This window comes from Rissa tridactyla, chromosome 6 (assembly GCF_028500815.1).
Source record: "Rissa tridactyla isolate bRisTri1 chromosome 6, bRisTri1.patW.cur.20221130, whole genome shotgun sequence".
Classification (NCBI taxonomy): domain Eukaryota; kingdom Metazoa; phylum Chordata; class Aves; order Charadriiformes; family Laridae; genus Rissa; species Rissa tridactyla.
Genome location: NC_071471.1, coordinates 60,093,399 through 60,119,599, shown reverse-complemented (window position 1 = coordinate 60,119,599; position 26,201 = coordinate 60,093,399).

The following is a 26,201-nucleotide window of genomic DNA, read 5'->3' as shown; positions in this document are numbered from 1 at the left end:
AACATGTCAATGTGGCAGAAACATACGGGTATGGTGAGACACAAAGAATTCTTCTTAACCTAGCACAAACGGTTGAATAGCACAGCTGGAGGGAATGAGACTTCAGACAGGAATGCTGCCAGAGAGGGGAAATACTGGTAACAGTTACAGTTGTGGAGAACAGGTTTTGAATTTGTTGCCATCAGTGTTTGCAAAGGTAACCTAAGCCTTAGGATTATGCTCAGATAATTCAGTATGAGACTTAACTGTGGCCCATTTCATCACGGGAGTGCTCAGAAAAGATGAGGTGAATCAGCAAGCAGCACGGAGGCAGCACACATAAATTAAGGTTCTCTAAACACCCAAGTGGACATCATTGTTCTGAAAGTTTTTCAAGCCCTCTAATCTAAGGCCACTTTATTTCTGAATGAGGGCATTCACGTGTGCTTAGGAGGCTAATTTATTCCATTAGTTGATACCCTGTACCTCCCCCGAGTTTACTTCTGTAGACAAGCTCTGTCCCAGCTACTCATTACTAAAGAACCTTCAAAGTTTCTGGCCTCCAAGCACTAGAAAGAGGTATTTACATATGCCTTTCACAAGTGGAGACTGTGGTATCCAAACCAAACACTTGCATATCTAACCCCGCCTCAGTGTTATGCTACTGAACACCTCTGATTTTTGGTAATGGATTAACTCTAGAGCAGTGGAGAAACTCCTGTCTGGTAGTCAAACCATTTGCCTATCTGCGGCCTGCCCTAGCTGAATCTATCAACCTACATGAATGGCAAATGATCGGCTAAGCTTTTTATGATAGAAACATTTCTTTCTCATTTGAAGCAAACAACCGTTTGGAAGCCATCCTCAGCAAGTCAGCAAGACTGCAGCAGCATCTAATATAAGGAGTTAATAATTGTAGCTTAAGAACTAAAAAAAAAAAGTGGCTTTCAAAAGTAATGGGATCAAAAAAATAGATAACGCACACCAATTTTCTAGTTAATCTAGCTTCTCTGACCTTCTGACTTTTGAACCTGTTAGAACTCCTAATTTCAAGCTTCTCTGTGCATCTGTGATTTTTTTTTTATTTTTGCCAATGAAACAAAAGCCAAACCACTTATATAACCAAGCCATTCTGCTTGCTTTATGACTCACTATTAGATCGCAAGGAGCCATAGCACACCACCTAATGAAAGAGGATTCTTTTTGCAACTGCCCAAAATGAGCAAAACACTGAACACAGAATTAGATGTTCTGCTGTTTTAAAGGCACTGTAATAAGCAGCACTGGAACAATGTGTGTTTATGGCTTTACATTGTGGTTAAGATTATTACATATTCAAAGTGTTTAAATACCTGGAAATATAATTTTTTACTAACAAGGCAGATCTGTAAATTCTGTTATTTGGAGCAGAGACTGGAAAAACATTTTCATCCTCACTTTCTGGCAAATGACTTACAAGTTGAAGCAACTCTGGAGGGGACACACTAAAAAGGGAAACTGGGAGCGTAAACCTTCCAGACCTGAGTCTGAACTGTGTTGTGAATCCTTTCCTATCACTAGAATAATTCTGAAAGTTATTTTACTCACTAAAAACTGAAGTACACCACTGGCATTCAGCCCTAAGCGCAGGGCAATAGGAGGCTTTTAAGCGTCTCATCTCTCCTATTTTAATATATTTGCTTTCATTAGTAAGGTGTGCATCGTGCCACCCTTTGTCACTGGTCCAGAATAATCACTTATTGCTTCTACCAAAGAAAGGAACAGCAAATGTTTCTGCTATGGTGATAAAAATTCCAGATGTTACATGAACACCCTTGTGTCTTATACATGCAAATACCTAGCTAATAGGTCATACGCTGGTGGATAGCACTTCTGAATATATCAAATAGTGCAGGGGTTTGTAGGTCCAATATAAATTATTATTGTTCTGTATTTGTATCGTTTCCTTCATTTAAGGGTGCATCCACCTTTTTTCTCTTAACATCCACCTTTATCTGTTCCTGCTGCTAAACCAGTGGCGCCAGTTTTCACTTGAGACCAGCCAAGCTTGTAAATACGCCTTCTTTGGGAAAGCGACTATTTTCACAGAAAGCCAGGAGAGGCCCAACTGTAGACACTGTGAGGGGAAGAGACAAGCAAGAATTGATGAAGTCTCTTGATTCCCAGAGTTATCTGACCAGATACCTCTTCTCTGGAGAAACAAGTAGTATCAGAGGCCTCAAATTGTGTAGTAAATACATCCTTTGATACAGCATGTTAAGGAGAGGGGAAGACAGCGTTCAAAGAAAAGCTGTAATAGGCCAGCATTAGTTTCCAGCTTTTGTATTGGTTCCAATAATGAGTAGAGATGTTTCACAGTAGCTCAAAGCTCATTGTGAAGGAAAAAGCAGCTTCTGGAATTGATTTTAAATGATCCTATTCTGTTTTCACTTACTTGGTCTATAACTTTGGGGCCTGTGCGTACTTAAAATGAATTTATCAGAAATAAGGCCATACAGAAAAACTATAGGGAAAGCTATATATACACACACATTCAAGGGAATAACAACATAGAAAAAGAGAGCGGGTGCTGCACTTCATGGCAGCAGTGCTGGCTTGAAGCTCAGAAATAAGAGAAATGTCAGTTCCTGTTCCAGATCTCTTGCTCTAGAGGAAGCGGGGAGGAGGGGATGATCCAAAGAGAAGCAAGTGGATGAGTCTTTTCCAGGTAAATAGCAGAATATCACCTTTCCTGGAGGGTTTTGGTGACTCAAAACAGTACAGCAGGACACAGAGAGTCTAAGTTCTTTGTGACGGTGACAGGTCTTTGTTTTAAAAGGTGAAGAAAACTATAGGAAGTAGGCGGGCATTTTAGATTTTAGTCCAATAAGGAGAAACTCTTAAGGACTGAAAGGTTGAAGGCAATGGAGGTATCCAAAGTGATCATGAGACAGCAGAGGAAGGGAAAGGAGACGAGGATAATGAGGACAACGGACTTCAAAAAAAGAAGGAAAGAAAGCAGACTTCAACACATTCAGAACTATGAGGCATGGCCTCTTGGGAAGATAATCTAAGGTAGAGAGGAATGCAGGAGATCTGGTAGTGCTGAAAGGGACTGTGTCAAAAGCACAATAGCAGTCTATGCCAGTACAGAGGGAAGACAGTGAACATAGCTTGAAACCAATATGGTTACGTTAGGAGCACTTTAAAGACCAAACAATCAAAAAGCAACTATATAGAAAGTGGGAACAAGGACAGGCAACTAAGAAAGAGTATAAAGGAATAGTATAAGCATGCAGAGATAAATCAGAAAGGCTAAGGCATAAGATGAATTACAACTAACACGGACATAAAGGCAACAAAGAAGGCTCTATAAATACATTAAAAGTAAGAGGAGAGTAAGGAAAACCATAAGCCCATCAGTTAATGGAGAAGAACAAATTTGATGATGCTGAGAATGCAATATTACCTCTGCCACAGCCTCTGAAAAAAAAAAAAAAAGGTTAGTTGTGACCCAATACTTAACACAATTAATTCTAATAAGGAGATGAGATAGCTGGCCAGAATAGGGAACAAGTAAAGACTGTTTAGATGAGTTAAGGCTTGCTTGCCAGTTGTATAAAAATGCAGTAAATTCAGGTGCAAATTTACCCCCGTGACCCTCCACCAGCCAGCACCTGCTTTAAAAGTGACACATCTGTATTCACAGAAGAAGTGGGCAGGGGTGTTGTATTGTTCCAGAAGCTGATTAGTGTCTGACACTGACAAGGAGGTGATAGTGGTGACAGATCCAGGATATATCTAGAGCTAAGAGAAGGAAAATAGTCACATAGGCAAATTTCAGCACTCTTAAGTAATAATGTTTTGGGGTTTTTGGGGGGGTTTTTTGGTTTTTTTGGGGGGCGGTGGGGGGGTGCAATTTCTTTGATCTGTTCAGCTGCAAAGGGTGCAAAGGACCCAGGTCAAGGCCCCACAGCTACCAGTTCTTTTGCAAATAGGCAATGCCAGCTTTTCTCTGCCACCTTTCTTGGAGGCTGGCCCTGCAAAAAAAATATGAGCAAGAGTTCCTGCAGTCAGAAACACAAACCCTTGGTGTTAGGGGATACATTAGCCAACAGTTTCCACTGCTCCCTCAAGGTACAGACAACCTCTTCTGCTCCAAGACGTCATCTCTCTCCTGGCTGACCAGGATGTGTCCCTGCCTACTGTCCTCCATATGGCACAGACCAGATGAAGTGTGTGCTCTCAGGACTTCCAGTTTTAACTGTCCTCTATTAATAACATAGATTCTTCCTTCTGCAACACAAAGTGACTCCGCAGCATTTTCTGGTAAGGGAAATTATATCTTGGCATCTGTTCTTTTTGCTGCCAGAACCAGATTGCTCATCTTATTATATCTTACAAAATTGCTCAAGACCTGCAAGGAGAAAATTGATTTTCAATATGGCCTTTTTTTGTTTTAATAGGCACACTTAAGATCATGAAAAGCACCTTGCCAGTTCCAAACACACCAGAGCTCTTTTGCAGAGACAGCCATCAAAAGGGCATTAGGAACTAAAAATTAGGAGCTTCAAAAACATAACATCCCAATACTGATTGATATCAAGATCTGCTTGATCAAGAAGCTCTGCGCAATGTTATCCCATTTCAGCTCAGCTGGGAACAAGTCCATCACTTAACCTTGGGTGGTGAGCAAGCCCAGCAGAGAACGCCCTCATACCACAAAAAGCAGAAGATGTTTTGCAGCTATTACCTTCTGCAATCGCTCCATTTACAGGTCGACTAACTCCCAAAGCCAGGATTTCCAACTAAGCCAACTTTAAAACATGGCACAATGGCACAGGTTCAAAGGAGGAAGCACCCTGACAGCTAGGATTGATACTTCTATTCACTATCACCCATGTAAAGAGCTGGTAGGACCACACAGCCAAGAAGAGCTGTATATATGCATTTAACTGTGCTCTCTGCTAAACAGAAGTTATGTTAAATCAATAGAGAAGATCATTCCTGACTTTCATCCTGTTGCCATACCTTGCCAGCAAGATAAAGGTGACAACTACCTGCTGGGTTACACATGGCTTTTCTAAGCCTCATGCTATGAATTAATAATAGAAATAAAACCGTAAGAGATAAGGACCCCTGGAAAATGGCACATCCTTGCAGGTAATGTGTCTTCTACAAAAAGTTTACAGACAAAGTGAATGTCTCCATTCCTAAAAGTCATTTGAATTTCTTTATAGGGCAGTCCAGCTGTTGTGTTTGCCAAATGGCAGCCAGAGAATAGGTATTACTAATAAATAGCTTTTATCCATATGGTACTCATATCATTTACTTGCATATCATGTACTATTGCCCCTGCACCACAAACGCACACAGCTCGAATACACAGCCTATAGCTGGCCATACCCCAGAAGCATTTCCAAGGGGCAGCACCTGCACACAGAGCCAGAAGCTGTAGACAAGCTCAGAACAGGGTCCAGCTCCAGCATACAGTGATCAGTCTTTGGCTGCTGCTGAGAGAACCAAAATACAAAAGCCAGGAGAAGGAAAGCGATCTGACTTCTGAGTCAAACTGTCTCACCCCTCTCAGGCTTACACTTCTGTTTTAGTCTCTTTACATGTCCCCTTTCCCCATTCCTACTCAGTCAGGCCTTAGCAGAATCCAGAAGGGAGAACGGCGAACCTGCTATGAGGTTCTAAAAGAAAATATTAACCCCAAAGATGATATATTCACATCACTGAAGAACTGACTGCAATAAACCTGCCTAGAGAGACCCCTTCTGTTACCTCCCTGCACCCCCCACTTCAGCGGGTACATTCAGCTCTGTGACACCCATGGTTAATAATGTTGCATCCTAGTTGTACAGCAGCTGAGCACAGAGAGTTTTACTCCCTATGCTCAAACATCACAACAACAGTACAGAGGATGCTTTCACCTCCAAAGGCACGGGGCGGGGGGGTGGGGGCACAGCTAGAACAACCTCAGCAAAGCAGGTAGGTCAGGGTGAGAAGCACTTTCGCCTATGGAGATGCAGTCGCTATTCAACAGGCGCACTGTGTAGCTTAGCTACTTAATGTTACTGTGCTGGTTTGATACATAAATCATGCATTAGCACTTTTGTTCTCTGTCCACAGGGCACACATAACTAACCAACATGGTGCAGAATTTGCTTTGGCTCAATAGCAGAGCTGCTATTCTAAGGGCATTCATTAAGTGGAAGTGGCCAAGGGAAACACACAGCACAGTGGATATTTCCCTTCTAATTGCCAAGGAATATCTGTTGAGAGCTTTCCTACTTTTTTTCCTCAGTTTTAGCAGCTGGAAAAAGGACTGCCTATGGACACTGAATGACTGGATGTTCAGAACCTTTCCGGATTTATTAAAGTAGCTTTTTTCATTCATCATGAGGACATCTTTTCCTCAATTTCCCTCCCAGTTACTTGGAGATAACAAAGACGGGGATTGCTGCCCACAGCCAGGACTATGCACCATTCCCCTCCAAGTGACTCTGGTCCTCTTTTTTTTTTTTTCAGAAGACATTGTTATTTTTCTAATCTTCCAGCATTTGATACTAGTAAATCACTTATTCACCATTTTCATCTCCCTCCATCACTGGCCTTCACTGCCTAAAAATCCCCTTCTTCCCAAAGGGCTCCAAAACCTGCACCAGTCTTCACATATGCAATCACATTCCTTCCCATACATACAAAAATCCTGTGTTGCACTGAACAAGCTAGGGATGCAGTCTGCAGAAATCTCCTTTCAGAACAAAGTCTGTGCTCTACATGCCAATGAACTTAAGTTTAGCCTGAACTATAGACAGAAGATCAGTGGTCCTGCTCCACTACTGTTTCCTTCTGGTAATTTTACAACTGAGTAATACTGAACAGAACATGTAAGCACTGAAATAACAGAAGTTAAAACATAAGAGGAGTCACAGGAGCTGCAGCTTCAAGCGGCATTTGTCAAGGTTGTGCTGGCCACATTAAAAACAGTAAATACAATCTGCTAAGAAGCTCCAAGGGAACAGATACCTGTAAGCTGTTTGAGAAGAGAAGACGCCATTGAAAATAAGATTAAAAAAAAAGACTAGGGCTGAGATGAGTTCAGGCATTCAAAAAACACTGGGACTGATTCCAAGCAAGGGTTAGCCTATGTAACCCCACCCAAGGCTAGAGGGGCTGATGATGCTCAGCAGTTCATAGGGACCAGGTCTGAAGACTCTGAAAAGAAATCATGAAATCCAGAGACCACCTCTATCAGCTGAGGAAGTTTTCATTGAATGCCCTGGGAACCCCACCATTTAAACTAGCAGAAAAACCCCAAACCTACAGCGATTAAAATTGTTTTTAAAAAGTCAAATATTTGATTGCAGGAGGGTAATCTGGAACCAGTCTGTGAGTCTCAATTGAGTCACACATATTTTATTTCCTTCTTCAAATGCTGTTTCGTCTATTGCCAGGCTGCTTTACCAGCAGATGCACAAAGAGAAAGGGATGACAAGGAAAATACAGCAAGACAGTTTTCTCAGCACTTGAAATCCTGAGTATAGCAGCACAGTAGATGTGGCAGTGATTCACATATCCTAAATGGTACAGAAAGAGGTGAACAGAAGGGAAAACAGTCAAGGAGAATGGGACAGAAAAAGGATGCCCTTTGTCATTACTGGGATGAAACTGAGATAGGTGCAAGACCAGCTGTATTTGTGTCTTGCTGTGTTTACCTCCAACCACATTGATGTTCTTTCAGTGCAAGACGTGTTCTGGTTTTTGACTATCTTCAGCATCCTGAAAGTTTCCTCCAATGTATAGAAAGTATTTTCCAGGCACCAAAAATATCAAGAGACAGCCATCGTGCCCCTCCTCTTTCCCCGACCATGTGCCCTGTTCCTAGGTGGGGCATTCAGCCTGGAGAAGGGGAGGCTCCAGGGAGACCTTATAGCAGCCTTCCACTATATGAAGGGGGCCTACAAGAAAGCTGGAGAGGGACTTTTTACAAGGGCATGTAGCAACAGTACGAGGGGTAATGGCTTCAAAATGGAAGAGGGTATATTTAGATTAGATATTAGGAAGAAATTCTTTACCCTGAGGGTGGTGAGACATTGGAATGGGTTGCCCAGGGAAGTTGTGGATGCTCCCTTCTGGAAGTGTTCAAGGCCAGGCTGGATGGGGCTTTGAGCAACCTGGTCTAGTGGGAGATGCCCCTGCCCATGGCAAGGGGGTTGGAACTAAATGATCTTATAGGTCCCTTCCAACCCAAACCATTCTATGATTCGGGAAGTAAAGCAGCACAGGAAACTCAATAGATGGAAAGTATGTGGGGAAGGGAGAAGGAGGATCACAAAGCTTTCCATCTGTTTTGCATCACCAGATAGCCCAAAGCCACGAGATTTGATGTGAAAACAATCTGTCTGCCTATTTGTGCCTTGAAAAAGCCCCAAGAAGCATACAGAAAGACTAGGTTGGCACAACCCAGCCAATAGATGTAGGAGTTACAATGAATTACCATAGCTTTTTAAGAATAGCTTGCTTTGGGCCAGGTCTCAGAATAATATCCTACCTGAAAGACAGAAACAACTCAAGGCATCATAGGGAAAGGAGAAAGCAAGTTTCAGTTTGGGACCCTCTGAGACTCACACCCATTCTATCTCTTATAACAACAAAACTTTCTCACGGCTAAGAGGTCTGGAAAAAGACCAAGTCACTGAAAGTAAATGAGTATTTCCAGTAATGCCACTCCTTTCACCTAGTCTTATTCTTAATGACTAGAAGCTGCTGCTTACAGAACAGTAGGCATGAAAGATGGAAGGAAACCAAAGGACCAATTAGGTCATTAATTCATCAAGTTGACAGAAGATTAGTCCTTAGAGCATATTTCTTACTGTTTTATCCAGTTTACTTTTTAAACAACCTCAGCAATGGAGAGTCTATCACTTCCCTTGAGGAAATTACCCACAGCTTGTTAAAGATCTCTCACCAGGACAATTTCAATTCTTTCCAGCTTACAGTTTCCCCTTTTCTTAATTTTATGTTACTGCTCTCAGAATCCTTTTGTGGCCTGCTTTGTAGGCCATTCCCCAGCATGCATTCTGCATGTGTGCATGCATCCTTCCTTATCCTGTAGCCACGTAAACTATATCCAGCATTTGCATCCATTCCAAATGCATCTTCTTACAGCCCTTTAGATTTCGTGAAAAGTGGTAGCTGTTTTTGGGATGTTTTTTCCTTGAACTTCCCTCCCACTTTTCTCTATGTTCTGCTGTCCCGCTGTATTTGCAAAGCTCAGACTAGCACACTGATCTGATGAAAGAAATAGGACAAAAAGACACAGCAGACTATGGAATGATATCAATTGCACCAAATTCCTTCCAGAGGGGAAAATATAACACAGACATTTTTCTTCTCTAGTGAAGCAATGGGATGGGAGTCTGAATGGCTGCTCACTCCTCTATCAGTAAAGAGCTGTCCTTTGAATGCACCTTTACCTGCATAGTAGAAGGGTCAGGCTAACTTCTGGTACAGAGAAGAAAGCAAGCATGAGCACAGAAAAAACACTTCCAGGCAAACACATTCCATATTGACACCATTACTACATCCAGCCACAGCAGAGGTTTGGATCTCAAAGCACCAATCCTGTCACTGGGTCAAGTCTCAACCTCCCTATGTGCTGGAATGGAGAGCAGCTGCAGTAATCGCTTGTGGGACAGCTGATGGTAGTTAGGGCCTAGGCTGCCCTTTGCTAGACGCCAAAAAGCACAGACAAAGACTGGCTACACACTAGAGGAATCGATGGAGACAGAATCCCTTCTGATCTGGAGTCAGGAAGTCAGAAAGTAACCGAAGAGAGGGATCTCTTCAGAAAGCCAACTGCATCCTGGTCTGCATCAAAAGAAGTGTGGCCAGCAGGTCGAGGGAGGTGATTCTGCCCCTCTACTCTGCTCTAGTGAGACCCCACCTGGAGTACTGCATCCAGCTCTGGAGTCCTCCACACAAGAGGGACATGGACCTGTTGGAACAGGTCCAGCAGAGGGCCACAAAGATGATCAGACATCTGGAGCACCTACGCTATGAGGACAGGCTGAGAAAGTTGGGGTTGTTCAGCCTGGAGAAGAGAAGGCTCCAAGGAGACCTTATAGCAGCCTTCCAGTACCTAAAGGGGCCTACAGGAAGGATGGGGAGGGACTCTTTATCAGAGAGTGTAATGATAGGACACGGGGTAATGGCCTCAAAGTGAAAGAAGGTAGATTTAGATTGGATATTAGGAAGAAATTCTCTACAGTGAGGGTGGTGAGACACTGGAACAGGTTGGCCAGAGAAGGTGTCAATGCCCCACCCCTGGAAGTGTTCAAAACCAGACTGGATGAGGCTTTGAGCAGCCTGGTCTAGTGGGAGGTGTCCCGGCCCAGGGCAGGGGGTTGGAACTAGGTGATCTTTAAGGTCCCTTCCAACCCGAACCATTCTGTGATCTCACACCACAGAGCCCCAGAATGAAACAAACGGTTCTTACAAGATGTTTTTGCTCAAGTGTGCAGCATATAACAGAGTTGCTGCCTGCAATTACAGGCAGAGGAGTGCCACAGACAGACAGCACAGCTCAGCTGCTGGATATCCCCAGGCAGAGGTTCCTAAGGTAGCCAGTTCTTCTCAAGGCAATTGCCCGCTGACTTGCCCAAGTAGAAACACTGAAAACACACTACAAATTACTCCAGCCTCACTGAAGCTGGAAGCTTGTGCAGATTTGTATCTGATAAAGGTCTGCTCAGGAAAGCACAGTCACACTTGCCCCAGTCAGACCACATCTGGGCAAGGACAAGCAGGATAACGGACTCGTGCTGTTGTGTCTGTCCACTGCAGGCCACTTTGCTCAATTGGAGGAGTAAAGGAGACAGAGCCACAGGCTCTCACAGGGAAGTCCAGAGGTGGTTCAGCTTCAGGTAGTGACTGAGCTTGAGCTTTCTGCAGCTGCCTCATTCTCTGCTCCTAGTTGAACAGGAGTTTGGGATCACGAGCAGCAGAAATCTGCTCCTGACTACGTGAGTTGTCTTTTCCTTTAGTGGATGGAAGAGATCCCATTAATGCATTTTTACGCCACACCATCATAATCTCTCTTGACTTTCAACGGCTTTGAGCTACAACTACACACCTTGAAGAGCTGAGCTTTTTGTGTGCCTGATAAACTCAACTTTAAACTGATTATTGAAATATCCAAGCTGTTAATGCAATGACTGCCAGCTGAAACCTCACTCTCTTCACTGCTTAATCTTCACTTACAGTGTCAGAATTCATTTATTCTTTCCCACTGCACTCCCTTTTCCCATTTGCACATTCCCAAGCGCTTGCGCACACACCCCTCTTCCCACCCCTACTGAGCACGCTGCTTACAGGATTGCTGGAAATGCATCATTCAAGGGAGAGCTTACTTGTTTCAAGCAACAGACCAAAGCAAGCAAGAGGAACAACTCAATTACTGTTTACCTGAGGACAAGACTAGAGCATGTTGGATACCTTTGTGTGCAGCAGAAAGCAAATTTCCTATTTAATTCTTCGCTTTCTCTTCTGTATTCCTTAGCAACGGTAAGTAGCAATCAGCTCTCTACTCTGCCAGAAGCAACTGCATTCTAGAAGTAAGCTGTCCCAACAAAAGTTTAAGTAGAAAGCATAAACATCAAGACGCAGCTACCATGCTCAGCAAGGGGTATGGAGCTTTTTCATTACCTCACTACCATCTGTGGCTTCAAACAACACATGGGCTTACCTGAGCCACGAGCCCAGCATCTGAGCGAGACATCCCCACACCTCTGCCATGCCAGAGACCTTCCTCCAAGCTGCCTCCACCTCCTTTTGTTCTCAGCCCAACCAAGAAACAGAGGGGAAAAAAGGAACTCAGAGCTCTCTGCTCAGAAGTATCCACCACATTGCTAACCCCTTGCTCCTCCTCCACATTGCAAATTTGAAGGATCTTTTCTGTTGCAGCTGTTTCCACCCTCTCATGAGGGCCAGGGACGCAAGGGCAGACAGCTGAGGCCTTTCTGTAGGAAAGGGCACTTGCTGCTTTCTTGCCAGCTGAGGGACAGTGTCCAGCCCCCTGAGGGAGGCAGATATCATCTCCTCTGTGTGACATTTGCACCTTGCTTTGGAACACAGCTATGTAAATGTAAGACAATCAGGGGATATTGTTCAAATCCTGTAAACCTATCTGAAGCCAAGGGGGTAATGCCAGTTTACACCATCCAAGTATCTAAATCTGTGTAATTAACAATTAGAGGTGAAGCACAGGGACTGTAAGCAATAAGGCCAGGTTTACTCAGGTCTATGGTCAGCATGTAAGTACAGTTTTACTATGCTTAGTTTTAGTGAAAAGCAGAATTCTGTAAACAGTTTTACTGAAGAGCAAAATTCTCAGAAGAAAGCAAAATTCAAACTAGTTGAACAGATCATCTGGTATCGCATTTGTCATTGTAATGGCTGGAAAATTATCCGAGCCGTTGAACGGCATGTATGATCTTTGCAGGTGGGTCAGAAAAAGCCTGAGGCACAGAACAGCAGGTACAGTAGAGGTCAAACAGCACTATGGTGTGAACACTGAGGCCAGCAGAAGCTGTGAACACACATGGGTTTGAGGACACTGCTTGGCAAAGAGGAATTTTCTACTTTTCTTCCAATGAAGCCACAGGAACACTAACGCTGCAACACTCACCCCCCTTCCCCGTTCCAGTTAAATCCCAGTTAAAAGATTTGGCAGAGGTGATTTACCCAACCACCATGTGCAACATAATCAGACGGTTAGAAACACCCCCGAGTCCTGAATTCCTACTATTGTATCTTCTTATGCCTTTGCCTGACAGACCAAAGAGCTTCTTTCACATATTTCCTCTTATGCAACACAGTCCACTGGCCTAGGATGTTTTCCTTTATTAATAAATACTGCAACAATACCCTGAAAGTCACAGGTAAAAAGTGCTGGCGCTCCACAGAGCAACGCATGTGAAATACTCCAGTACTTTTGTCCAGGGCTTTCCATGCAGCTCCCTGTTTAATGAGTCCATCACCAGGTTTAATGACCTGCCAGAGCTTTAGAAACACTCTGCCCTCCTCATCAATGATTCACACACAGTCTTAAAACTGCGCACAGATTAAAGAGGCTGCTGCTCCCCCACCTCGCTTCAACCCAAAGCAGTTTTAAATATTTCATCTCGCCACAGAACTCTTCTGTACACATCCCAAAGGCGCTCTGAGAGGCTCTCGCTAGGAGTTCGGCTTTACCTGGCAGAGGGCCTGCTGGCACCAGGAGAAAGCTGTTGCTGCCAGGCCTGCCCACATCCTTTATTTACTTTCTTTAATGAGTCCTGCATGACCCCAGCCATCAAAGAGTGGGGATAGAGGTTTCTGAGGTGGTTGATGCTTTCTATTTATGGAAGAGCAGACAGAAGCCCTGATGGCAGGGACAGAACAAAGAAGTACCTGATGCATGACTACCGGGGTCACAGCAGGAGCCTTGCTTCAGCTTCAAGGGAGAGTCATGACCCTTTCTTCCTGTCAGCTCTGGTGGGATTTAAAGGGGACCAACAAATGCAGAAATGTAGGCAGGACCTTGCACTTCCCAGATGAGTCTTCTAGGTTACCCAGAACACCTTACAGCTCTTACTGCAACGCAACCCTGATGTCAGAGATCTCACGGTCCAGACAGCCACAGAGACTTCCCTCCCGGCAGAAAGCAAGACTGCGCCCTGTGATATAGGCCTCAGGAACACATTTTTGGTCCTGGGGAAGGAGAGAAAAGTAGCCCAGGTGAGTGGGAAAAAGACCTAGAGCCACTCCTCAGCTTTGCCACCTGTGGCAGGATGCTGCCAATCCTAGTCTCAGCCACCGCTTCACCAACTCCCAGACAAAAACGCTGCCGATAGATCTCACTGTCCAAGGCATTTTGGGATTTACAGATCTCTCGTACAGTATAAGCTATTACATTCCTAGGAACAGCCATATTTATGCAATACTGTGGCCACGCATGCCACTTACTTTTAGCAGACAGAGGTCTGCCCAACATGCTGGATTTTTTTTATAGATGCCATTTCCCTGCAATTTCTCTAGGCAGATTCCTGCACCTTAATATTGTTTTTCAAAGTATTTATATATATATGGTAACTTAGGCTTATATGCTAAATAAAGAAAGAAATCACTAAAAAGATCAGGAAACGTAGTAGTGAGAGAATCACTTATTAAGCACATCATCATACACCCTCTCACCTGTTTTTTTACTTCATTCTTACCCTCCTCTCATCAGCAGTGCACAACAGCTTGTCCGCTGGCCCTCACAGGTAGTGCCCCCCAGCATTTAGACTGTTGATAGTTCACTAATTTCATGGTAAATCCATTTTCCAGCAACTTGGCTAGCTCCACAGTGAGACACATAACATTGGCTAGATAAATAATTTGTAATTTTTCATTGACAAATCATTTATGCACTTTTTTTTTTAAAGTTAGTCAACCAGCTCTGAACACAGAAAGAGAAGGACAAATCCAGGGAAACAGACATGCAGAGACATAAATGCACATGTGCACAGACACACAATTTGCTTTGTAGCTGCTTCAGCAGCTCTGGATTTCTGCCCTCCTTCCCGTGTGTTTCTCACCTAGAGGCCTTGGAAGAGGCAGGGAGCATGTTGCAGTCACCCGAACACCTGTGTCCATATCTTTGCTTTCCTTTACGGAGGAGTCAGTTTGGTTTCACAGCCTGTAGCAAGTGGCAACCAGCCTGCAACTCCCCAGTGTTCTACAACTATTTTATTGGCAGTGGAAGGTGCTTGCTGAAAGCGTGAGAAATCAATCCCTGTCCCTGCAACAGGGCCACAGGACAACCTTAGTCCATGCTGTCCACTCATCCTGACCAATGGGGACAACCTCAATTTCCATGTCCATTCAACTTCACAAGTGTTTGGAAAGGAGACCTTCATCACAAGGAGCTGACCTGGGACCACACAGGTCACAGAAAGGCTTTAAACACAGTGACATTTGCTCCTGAATGCATGATATCCAGCAACACAGGGCCACACGATCTATCTGCTCAACGCAACTGGGCAGTTCGTTTTCTCTATTTTCAGATAAATTGACAGGTACAGGGAAGATCTCAAAAACTTTTTGGTTTTCACCCACCTAAGTATTAATGAGGGGCTAAAAACCCGAGAGCCTAAATTCCCATGTCCCTCTGTAAATCCATCTCCCCTGGTTTCTGGATCTCCAGCAGTCCAGCCTTTACCAGCTGGGTGATCCACAGCTAACAGCCACACTCAGTCTCCACATGCCTATGGTCACTCATGGCACAGGAAAGGTTTCTCAGCAGATCATCCTGGGGCCTCCTGGAGAATTTCTGATCTTTGGATTTTCATTTAAGCTAACTTAAACATTTAGGGCCTCCATGGTGCAGAACAGCTTGCACCTGCACAGCTCCCTTCACAGTGTCCTCCCATGGTCAGAATTGTGGGCAAGGGACCAGACAATCCCCCTATACCACAACGGATATTACAGCTGGTAGCACTTGGTCATGTAATTTCCTTGCCCTTATTTTTTCCCCTCATCCCATAATGGGAAACAAGACTAAAAATCCTCCACAGGTGAAGGGGATCACATCAGCCCACTGCAGATGTGGCCAAATAATGAAAATTTTAGTTTGTTGTTGTATTCAGAATATGAAGCTTTGCCATCTCCTTTGTATTTCAGCCTTTCCTATATGAGGAAAGGGTGATGATTCTCTGTGAGCATGCAAAGAGTAGCCCTGCCTGAGAGAGAAGACAAAGATCCCTTTATTTAGTGCAAAACTAAACAAAAGTGAGCAATAAAGCACTGCAGAAAATGAACAGGTAAGTACTTGCATTTTATCTTCAATCGATATCTTTTCGGCATGGCTGATCTCTGAAATCTGATTTTGTGTTGTACAGCAAATCCATACCCCCTGGGAAGCTTGCATCCCTCTTGCTGAGCATTAGCTCTCACTTCATTTGTCCACACAATCTCTACACAGCTGTCATCTCAACATCCAAGCAAGCTTAAACAAAAACATAATCTCTCCATAAAGCACACCTTTATACTTGAATAGCTGTTGCTCTCAGGTGTCCCATTCCATGGAATCCATCACCAAACCACTTTGCTTTCCTCAGTGAAGGGAGGACATTCAGGAAAGAGTTCTGTAGTGCATCACAGGCTCAATTTACTGGGGCTCATTGCCTCTCCCTGACTCACTCTAATATTTTCTGAGTGTGAGAGGCATGGCATGGCTCCTTGGCCAGAGCTGCTGCAGCAGCCATGGAGGGATTTGGTGTACATCTTCACTGTACAACAAAGCAATCACACTAGGATGTGGCAAGAGAGAGCTTTCGATTAAAGGGCTATGCGATGAACAACCAGACCTTGAGGAGGATGCAGAAACTAGATGATGGGCCAATAAAGTAGCTATTGCAATAATATCTATTCGCTTCCTCTTTATTTCATATCCCTTCCTGTTTAGTGACTCAGACATTTAAGAAAAGAGAATTGATCAATGCAGTTCAGCTGCTGTTCAAGCTGAATCCAGAAAACATTGTGTTTCCCCATTATCCTCTGTTACCTCCAGGTATCTTACTACGATCAGTGGAGGGTGAATGACCACATTTCTGTATATCCCCTGTACAGAAGTCCCTGCAGTCTAACCACAGCAGCAGTGTTCCACCAAAGGAAAAGATGCAGGTGCCAAGGCTATTTCCAAGCCACCTTCACTCAGCTGTCTCCAGTACAGGTCAGCCAGAGAGCCGTCACCACAGCCTTCCCTAGGGATTCTCACTGGAGTAACGGTGCTAAAGCACCGCACTAAACCACCAGTGGCATCAGAGATCCTAAAGCAAAGAGGTGTCAGGTACCCACTGTGCTACTAAAAACCTGATGCACTCAGCCACTTTGAGTCATATTAAAATCATGCTTGACAAACCATGAGGATCAAATGAGCATCTTCATCCCTAACAGAATCAGGGTGACTTTTAGGAAGTTTTATCAGGGTTGAATTTATCTCAGATTATATAATATCACTGCAGCAGTCTCAAAGGTGGGAAACAGGGGTATGAGAGGGAAATTATGTTAGTTAATTACATTGAGGAGTTAAGGTTAGTGGAACCAAACCCAAGCTGGTGTGAATCATCGCGGTTCCACTGGAGGAACCAGTTACATTATTTACTCCAGATGAAAATCTGTTTCAGTAAGTTGAATAGAACAAGAGAGGGCTATGAGCAGAATCAGACTTATAAAACAGTAAAACACAATTTTCTGTCCTTAAAATAAATCTCTCTCCCACACCAGATTTCAAATCTGAGGGCCATGTCAGGTGAAAAGCAAGGCCTGCAATTTGCTGACTTACAAAAAAAAGGATGTAGGCTCATGAGGCCTGTTAGACGTAACCCACCTGCTGCATCAGGAAGCGTGGCCCATACATTGATGGGACCAGTCACCTCAGCCCAATTTAAGTCCTTTCTCCAGATGCAGAGCTGGCTCCAAGGACTGCAGCACAGGTACAGGATTTCAGAGGCCTAGACTCCATCCTTGCTTCTGCTACAGCTACTTCTCAGCAAGGCTTTTAGTCACCCTGCATGACTACCTTGCACTTATACCAATATCTGTGGAAAGAACGTCCTCAGTTGAGGTCCAGGAACTGGGCCCTGTGATGCCGGGTGCTCCCCTCCTGGCCACCCTGCTCTCATCTTCCTGCTCTGCCTTTCTCCATTGCACCACTGGAAACCCCCTGCCCTGAGGTCTCTGCCACGGGCAACCAGGGCCAAGACCAGACCCACAGCTCCTTATTCCTGACACCCAGCTCTGCCATGTTCTGCTTCCTCCTGCAGCCCAGGAGGAAACTTCTGGGAGCTCTGCTTTCTGAGGGAACAGCACGCTGCAGGCAGCTTGGTGCACTGCAAGGTATTGCACAGATGGGGCAATGCCAGCAGACAGAGGTAATCTGTCACAGTAAATCATCTGGGATGTGGCAGGAGAGAACAGACACATTAGCCCTTGTCACATCACTCCACCTACAAAAGGCTTATAGTGCTCCTGCCACCAGAGCATTGCTGCTACAACACGGCTGACTGAGAACTACACAACAGGGACAAGCACTTTGACTTTACAGTGCCCTGTGATGACAACAATTTATGTTGACCTGAAGTGGTGACCCACAAGAACATTCAGCATTAATCCCGGAGACCAGGTAATGCACAGCTCCCCTCCAGCCTCCATCCCCTACAACAGGGGTAGGCTTTGCACATCGGGGCGTTAAATCAGCAATCTGCTACTTCTCTGACATTGTCAAGGGACTCCGCTGCTACAGGAGTCTGATTCATAGCACTGAGCTCTTCAGCTATGGCTGTGGAGCTGATCTGCATATTAATCCAATAAGCCTTAGCAATTAAATAAGATGGGGCGGGGGGAGAGAAAGAGAAGATATGAAGCCCTCTGCAGATGTTGTCCTCACATATGGTATCCCATATGGCTATGTGTCACTGTTGCTTCACTTTATAAGATCTCTCTCTTCAGAGAGTAAGTCCAGCCCCTTCCATACTGCAATCAAGAGATTGATTAAGAAACAGGTAACTCTGCAGGCCACTTTGTCATTGCTGATAGAAGTGCTGAACAGCCACTGCTAAATTACAGCTATCAATCTCCCAGGCTGTACATAGATACATTAATTATTTCTTCCATTCCCCTCAGACAGATGCTTCCTGTTTTTTTGACATAAACTGTGTGGATCACTTGCCCATCTGGTTTCTCTGCATTGTTATAACAGTATCTTTCCCTCAGGTGTCATCTTTCCATTTCTAATAGTCTCCACAGGGAGACAATATTATTACTTAGCATTTCTACAGGATATGTCTCAAATCCTCCAGAATTTATTAATTCACCCTGAAATTACTGTATTTTGTTGGGATGTACTATTAGCCCAGATTTACAGGGCGTGTGTAAGGCCAGGAGCCTGGTAGCAATGACATCACTTGCCAAACATTACAATGATGACCAGTGACCAAGCAGACACACAAGTAAAGATTTTAAAGTTGGATTTCACACCAGTAGGTAAGGATAAGAAAGAACGAGAGACAGCAGTACGTGACCTGCTTGTTTAGGGAAAAGAGTCCACATGCACAAAATGGTGTGGCTTCAGCCATATTCAGGCCCAAGGAAGATGCTGTTTCTTTACAATCCTGTAGGACACCCATGGGATCCCGGCAGATGACAAGCAGCAGTACCACAAGGGTAAAGCCACAATCACACTGGCAGGGCCACCAGCAGCAGCTTGCCAGACTTTACAAGATCTGACAAGTCCCCTGCAGACACAGAAAGCTCCAGGTTTTCTGCAGGGGGAAAAAGCCCCTCAGCATGAATTTTATCAACAAAACTGGAGCTCCCTCTGACTAGCAGATAAAGAAAGGAGCTGCTTCAAGGGATTTCCATTTCAAGTTCACACCATGGTCCATAATCCTTGAGGGGAAGATAGCCACAGATGTGGTATTAGAGCAATTCTACAAACGATCTCTCCTAAGCATCAGATTCTCCAGGCAAAGAGGAATAGGCAGTTTTTATAGCAGTTCCTTTATTTATGACTGACTTCCATGTCATTATACCAATAAGATCCTGTCTCTCCAGGGTATTTTTCTCTGGTGATTAAAGCTGTAAGCCTTCGACCTTGTGCCTTATCAACGCTACACAACACACACTATAACCACCTAGAAACTTGCTGCCTTTCATCCCTTATTGCTTAATAAACTTGCCAGCAGACCTATTGCAACAGAATAATGAAGCTAAGCAATTGCATTCAGCTCAGTAAATCTGGGAGCAGAGCATGTTAAAAATAAATAAAATTAAATTAAAAAAAAACCTAATTGCAGAAATGTGGAGTGTTATGAAGAGATCCCATCAGTTCAGCCAGAGTTCACAAACCACTCTCTCCTGCTATTTCAGCTGCCAAGAGGAGCAGCAGTGTGAGAGGAGATGAGGGTAGGCAGTTGCGTAAAGCTAGAAGAGGTGCAAGAGGAGGTGTCAGGACAGATCCACACACAGTCTGCAGCTTAAGAAGCTGCCAGAGGGACTGCAGACAGCATGGCCTTTGGCATGAGGTGCTCAGGAAGGGAAGAGAAACAGGTGCTTTGGCAGAGTGATGTGGAGAAGGCAGCCCAGCACCTGGCTCCTGAAGTTTCAAATTCAGTGAAATGGCAGCCAGCTGACGTTAACAACCTGCAGTTTACGTTGTGTTAGTGCTGTAATTGGGCATTTCCTGGCATGAAGCACAAGACAGGTCCTGTTCCAAGGCAAGGTGTGGGCAGGACATAACATTAAGGCGCAGGGTAATCACTGCATTTGAAGGAACATCTGACACACTGCTATAGTGATGGCTATGCAGGTCCAGATGTCTGACCAAGGTGCATATGATATGGCCCTTTCCCACCAGTGCCTATGTATGGAGCCTGTGGCAACCACTTTTCCACCTCTGTGTGCCTTGTTTGAGTCTTACAGACAGGGCCACAGAACATCTGGTCTGCAAGACCACACACAGACATCCCACAGGGCCCATGACACTGCCCATCACAGGCTGGGCAGCCTGAGACTGTAGGCCTGCAAGACTAAAAGCCACAGAAATGTATTCAGCCCTCAGAAGACAGTAGGAGAAAACAAGAGCCACGCTCACTCCCATATCCAATTCCCTCCAACAGCAAGGAGATCACTAGGGAAAAATTCCCAAACCATCCCAGGATTACCTACAACTTCACTAAACCTTTTCTGCTTGTACAGCTCCCTGGAACAGTCTTTTACTGGCGTATATCCCTCCACCCTTCCTCAGGCAATAGCATCACACTGCAAGGCCTCCTTATTGCTTCATTTTTGCAGCGAGCAAGGGGGATCAGAATGGGAAGCTCTAACTTTACTACTCATGGAAGGGCCTTCTTGACCAGACAATTTGTCAGGACCACAAGGAAGCATGAATGCAACAAGGAGACCACATTGTTTTTCATGTAATCATAGAATCTTCATGGTTGGAAAGGACCTTTGAGATAGAGTCCAACCATATACACACACATACACACCAAAAAAAAAAAACCAAAAACAACCCAGAAAACAACAACCTACAATCTCTGCCCTTCAGAGCATGCCCTGAAGTGCCAAATCTAGACATTTCTTAAATACCTCTAGGGATGGTGACTCAACCACCTCCCTAGGCAGGCTGTTCCAGTGCCTGACCACTCTTTCAGTAAAGTAATTCTTCCTAATATCAATGCTAGGGGCAGGTCCAGAGGGTCGACCCATCCCAATAAAAAGATGAGTGGTCTCCAGGATCCAGGGCCATCACAAGGCTCCAGTGGTTTCCACCACCCCACAAAAGTACTTTCTCTAACTACTGGAGCTAGAGCTGTGTTTGGCTTCCCGGGAGAAATTTCTGCTGCAGGTGTAAGCTGCTGCTGGGCCTTTCCACCCAGCTATGCAATACATCTCCCCGATAAACAGGGAACGAGAAAAGGGAGTTCCATCACCACAGTGCACTTCACAGTAAGCACTACAATTTATAGCACATAAATACTGTATATATACTGCAGCTTTCTGCAGACAACATTATCATCTCAAAGGGTAGGTAGGAGGCAGGAATAACAGCTTGTAACAACTGTAGCATAGACAGCTGCTTTCTTTGCCGTGTCTAATGCTGGTTGGGGAGGTAAAATAGGTCTACCAGCAGTACCTCCTCTTCTGCTAGCATACGCTGCAACTCCACATGGGGCTTCTGCTGAATAACTAGGTTAAAGAAGACACAATCATGTAAACAATCTTGTAGAAGCTTTCTGGGATAAATTTCAGGCAAAATCATTCATAACTCCAAGAACATCCATTTCCCAGAAAGCAGAGATGTTGCCCTCATGCTGTGCTTTTGCACTGCATTTAACACAGCCTGTCTAACCCAATCACTGTGGCTGAAAATTTGTGGACAGGATTAATCTCTCATAATGCTAGATGTCACAGCTAATGGCATGTTTCAGCCCCACACAAGATTATTTATAAGTTTTCTGCTACGAGAAAAGTCAGCCCTGGTCTTCTTACCCTTCCTCCTCCCTTTCCCCAACCTGATTATGAGCCACATGGTCCCTTTTCCTTGTGTCAGACCCTTCATAGAGCCAGTTCAGTTCACTAATCTGACAGAAAGTGCTTCCTTTATTCTATCCTGGGGAAAAACTTTTGGCCAAGTTTATTTTTTCTGCCAACTTAGTGAGTTGAATCATCTCAGCAGGAGCGGACTAGCAAAACCAAAATCAAAGGTGACAATAGCTGTACCACCAAAGACATATAAACGGAACATTAAAAATGTTCAGGATCAGGAAGGCATTGGATCAGCTCAGCTACATTACCGAACTGCACCCTCCGTTAAACATAGTGCATCTCATTTTAGACTTCCTTGTATTAGACAAATAGGTGATTTCTCTCCTATAGCCCAGAGGATATAAGAAATATTTACACTGGTCTAGTTTACCCTAGTTTCTGGATAGCTTGGCTCTACTGGCCGAAAGAGTAGCTTTTTCTCATTTATGCCTGGAGTTTGCCCTGAGGAATTTTGGCAGGATGCAGCTATGACATCTGTAATGGTAGCAGCATGGGAAAGGACTGCCAAGGTGATCCTGTTTCAGTAAGTGGAATTACACGGGACTTACACAACGTTAAAGAAATCATACTTCTTTCTGGCCCAGGATTTTAGCATATACATAAATGGAGTTTTGAAGCATTTGTCAAAGCTTTTGCAAACTGGCTGTAGCTGGAATGGGACTTAGCCTGTATTGTAGGGCTACTGCATACAGAGACACCATGTCTGGTTCTGGAAGTCTCCGAGATCACCACAAGCACAGCACAGAGGTGAAGCAGCAGATCACTCTTTGCTCGCCCTATTCTTGCACTGGTGTTTGTTGGTGGTCACGACGCAGCACAGCGTCATCACAGATCTCTGCTCTGACCCAGCAGAGCTGTCTTCATGTCTAGCCTAGATACTCTGCAGCCACAGCCAAACAGTGGTCTGAAGCCTTTCTTGACTCTTTCCTTCTCTTCTGCTTTGAGCTCTCAGAGCAAAGAAAGCTTTGCTTTTCCCTTTAAGGATGTCAGACCAAGAGTCTTCCACATTGATGGTTTATCTGAGCAGCAACAGAAGAGAATTGCCATGGTTACAGCCTTATTCGTGGACTTAGCAGGCTTCATGGAGCCAAACTCAAAAGCTCAGTTGTACATCAGATAGCCGCAACTGGAGATGACTCAACATCAGAAGGAAAAGAAATTGCTTCTCTCACCACACAAAATGCCAAAAGGGACAGGCAGGAAACACAGCATCACATCAGAGCTTTGAGAAAGGTGAGCACAATTACTGTCATTAAAAGGCTTAGGGAAATATCCATCATCAGAGTGGGCAGGCAGCTGCAACCCAGTGAACTTCCTCCTTGAGGGCAAAGTCTGATTATTCTTTTAGAAGTTCAACTCCCTCAAGCAATTCTCTTTGCTCCTTATTTTGCTTCAGACAGAAGTTGTGAGGTTGTAGAGGCCACACATGCCTCCTGGCATCTTCGCTTGCAGCAGCACTGAAAGAGACTGCAAGAGGAGCTCAAGGTAGAGCTCAGCCTGGGATACACAGCTCACCTGCGTCAGCCTCCAACTCACAAGTGCGACATGACACTGTCACAGCACAACCCTGCATGTGCTGCGTGACCAGGTACAAAGTGCAGCAGCTGAGAAGGGCAGCCAGGACATGGCTGCCCCTTTGAGTACTGCTTCCCTCTCAACAGCAGCCAGTGGCTCTGTTCATCCTTGCAAGGTCACTGCCATCAGCTCAGGTGATATCTGTAGGGCTAGATACAGGCTGAGCCCCTGAGGGTGGAGTCTGTAGATGCAATCCCTCCACACACAGCAGTATGAGCAGATACCACAAGGTCCCCAGCCATGCAACACCCTTGCTTTTGGTGGTGACTCCCACAGCGATGCCCTTTGCTCGCAAAACAGCCAGACATGCAACATACTCCAGCTGTACAGCATCACCAAAGCTCCTCAGCACCAAATATTACAGCAGCAAAGCTTTTCCAGTGGCCCCTTTGCTGGAAAGCTGGCCACATTCTTGGGGGCAGTGCAAAATGCTACTGTAGCAACATTGCAATTCAGGGCCTCTAGGGATGCTTCCTGACAGGTGCAGACATTCCAGGATGCAGCTGATGTTGCCCTATGGGGCTGTGAGTCAAGTTCAGGAAGTGCTCCACAAGCTATTTGCATTGGGACAGAAACACCCTCCAATACCAGAACACAAACTGATTTCATCAGTCAGAGGCTTTGGAAAACATCTAGAAAGCAACAGGAATCCACCTCACTCGTTTCTAGGGGTTGCTGTCCACATGGACTGCTTTTCCAGGCATCTTCACAAGATGAAGAAATACAGCCCCATCTCCTCACATTTCTTTGGGCAGCTAAGCAGTCTAAGCATGCAGAAGAGCAAGGGAAGACCCTTCCCTGGTGCCACCTGCCTGACCTCTATGGTGCTGCAGATGTGCCTGTGTGCTCAGCACTGCCCCTTTGAAACCTGCTTCCCCCCACCGAGGCAGTAGCAGTATAACAGCTTACAAGATCAGAGAGAGCACTTTTGCTGGTGTAAATTCCCCCGCTTCCCAGGAAATCAATGTATTTACAGTCCCAATTTAAACTGCTATGAGCACTATCTTACTGAAAGCATATTTGTGTTATTATCATTGCACTGCACAGTTAATTGTTATACAAATATTTGTGTTGCCCACATTCATCACAAGGCTGCTGCTGACTTGGGATGAACTCACTCAAAATCTTATGTGTTTTCCCAAGACCGGAAGTCTTAAAGAGTCTGTTTTGAACACTCGGAGAAACACTGCACCCTGATCCAAAATTCCCTTCCACTGAAGCCTGACATGAAATCCTGAACACCAGGGACCATTCACTTCAGAGGAAAAGCATGTTGGGGCAAGATGAAACCCAGACTTCCCAGGCTATATTTTTGGACCAAGAAGTGAGGCTGCATTTACCTTTCCTCTTGTCAGCTCATTGTGATTTGTTTAGATTTATCACCAGTCTTTCCTGCTCCCCTCTCTCTTTCTTCTTTCTTTTTTAATTAGGCCATTGAGGCCCTGCTTTCAAAAACCGTCTGTATCCCAACAGAAGCTTTTAAGTCTGAGACATCAAATGGCACGCAGTTTACTATAGTTAATTATGGTAATTTTTGCTTAGTAGTAGCTTCCCTCTCAAGAGTGAAAACTACTTAGAAAAAGCCCCAGCCTCAGGCGTGAATTTCTAAGAACATTTTTTGCCATTTATTATTTTACAAAGTTAAGTAGCAGCAGAAAGTCAAAACCCAGAGGGGCAAAAAAAGAACTGACAAAAAGAATAAGCTTTCATGGGCTATACACCATCGTGGGATACATGGCCAGACTACATTTGCCTTTCACAGGTATCAGGCACCACTCTGCTGAGCTGTGGTACAGGCTCTGGGTCTCCTACAGCAGCCTGGTTTCCTGACACAGCTGTGCTCTGCTCTCAAGGCTGCTCTGAATTGCATAGGGCAGACAGCCTTCCAGGGCAGAGAAGGCACAAAGGTGTCCTGAAACCACAAATGAATGGGGATTAGGTGGGTCCATCACGTGCAAAACATAGGTATCCGGCTGTCCCCAGCAGGGATATCCCCACAGGTAAACTGTTATGTGACCCACTGCATTCAACCCCTGCTGCATGCAGCCGGGACATCCCATGCAGCTAGAGACCAGCAAGGTCATAAAAATAACACAGAACTTCTCCCAAACACTTCTACAGGAAGACTGCATGCAGCAATAGGGCTTTCAAAATGCCCTGACTAAAGCAGACTCTGCCTCTTAGCAAGAATTAAGCCCGTGGGTGAGACCATACTGCATGTTAAAAGTGACAGGTCCTGTGACACAAATGCCAACTTACACATCCCCTCTTGGTTACTCTAAACAAATCCCCCGCACATCCCAGGCTTTCCCCCAGCCCCTCAGCAGCAGCACTCTTACATGCTGGTTTTTGGTGTCCTATCTGTGCAGCTGCTTTACCTAAACTTTCAAGCCAAGCTTGTAGCCCAATATGAACCAAAATGAACATAACCATGGTGCTCACAAAAACGATCCATTACAAAGAGGGATGGAGTTGATTTATGCAGGGACTCAAGCTTCTTGCGCAAGGAAGAGACACGTGTCACC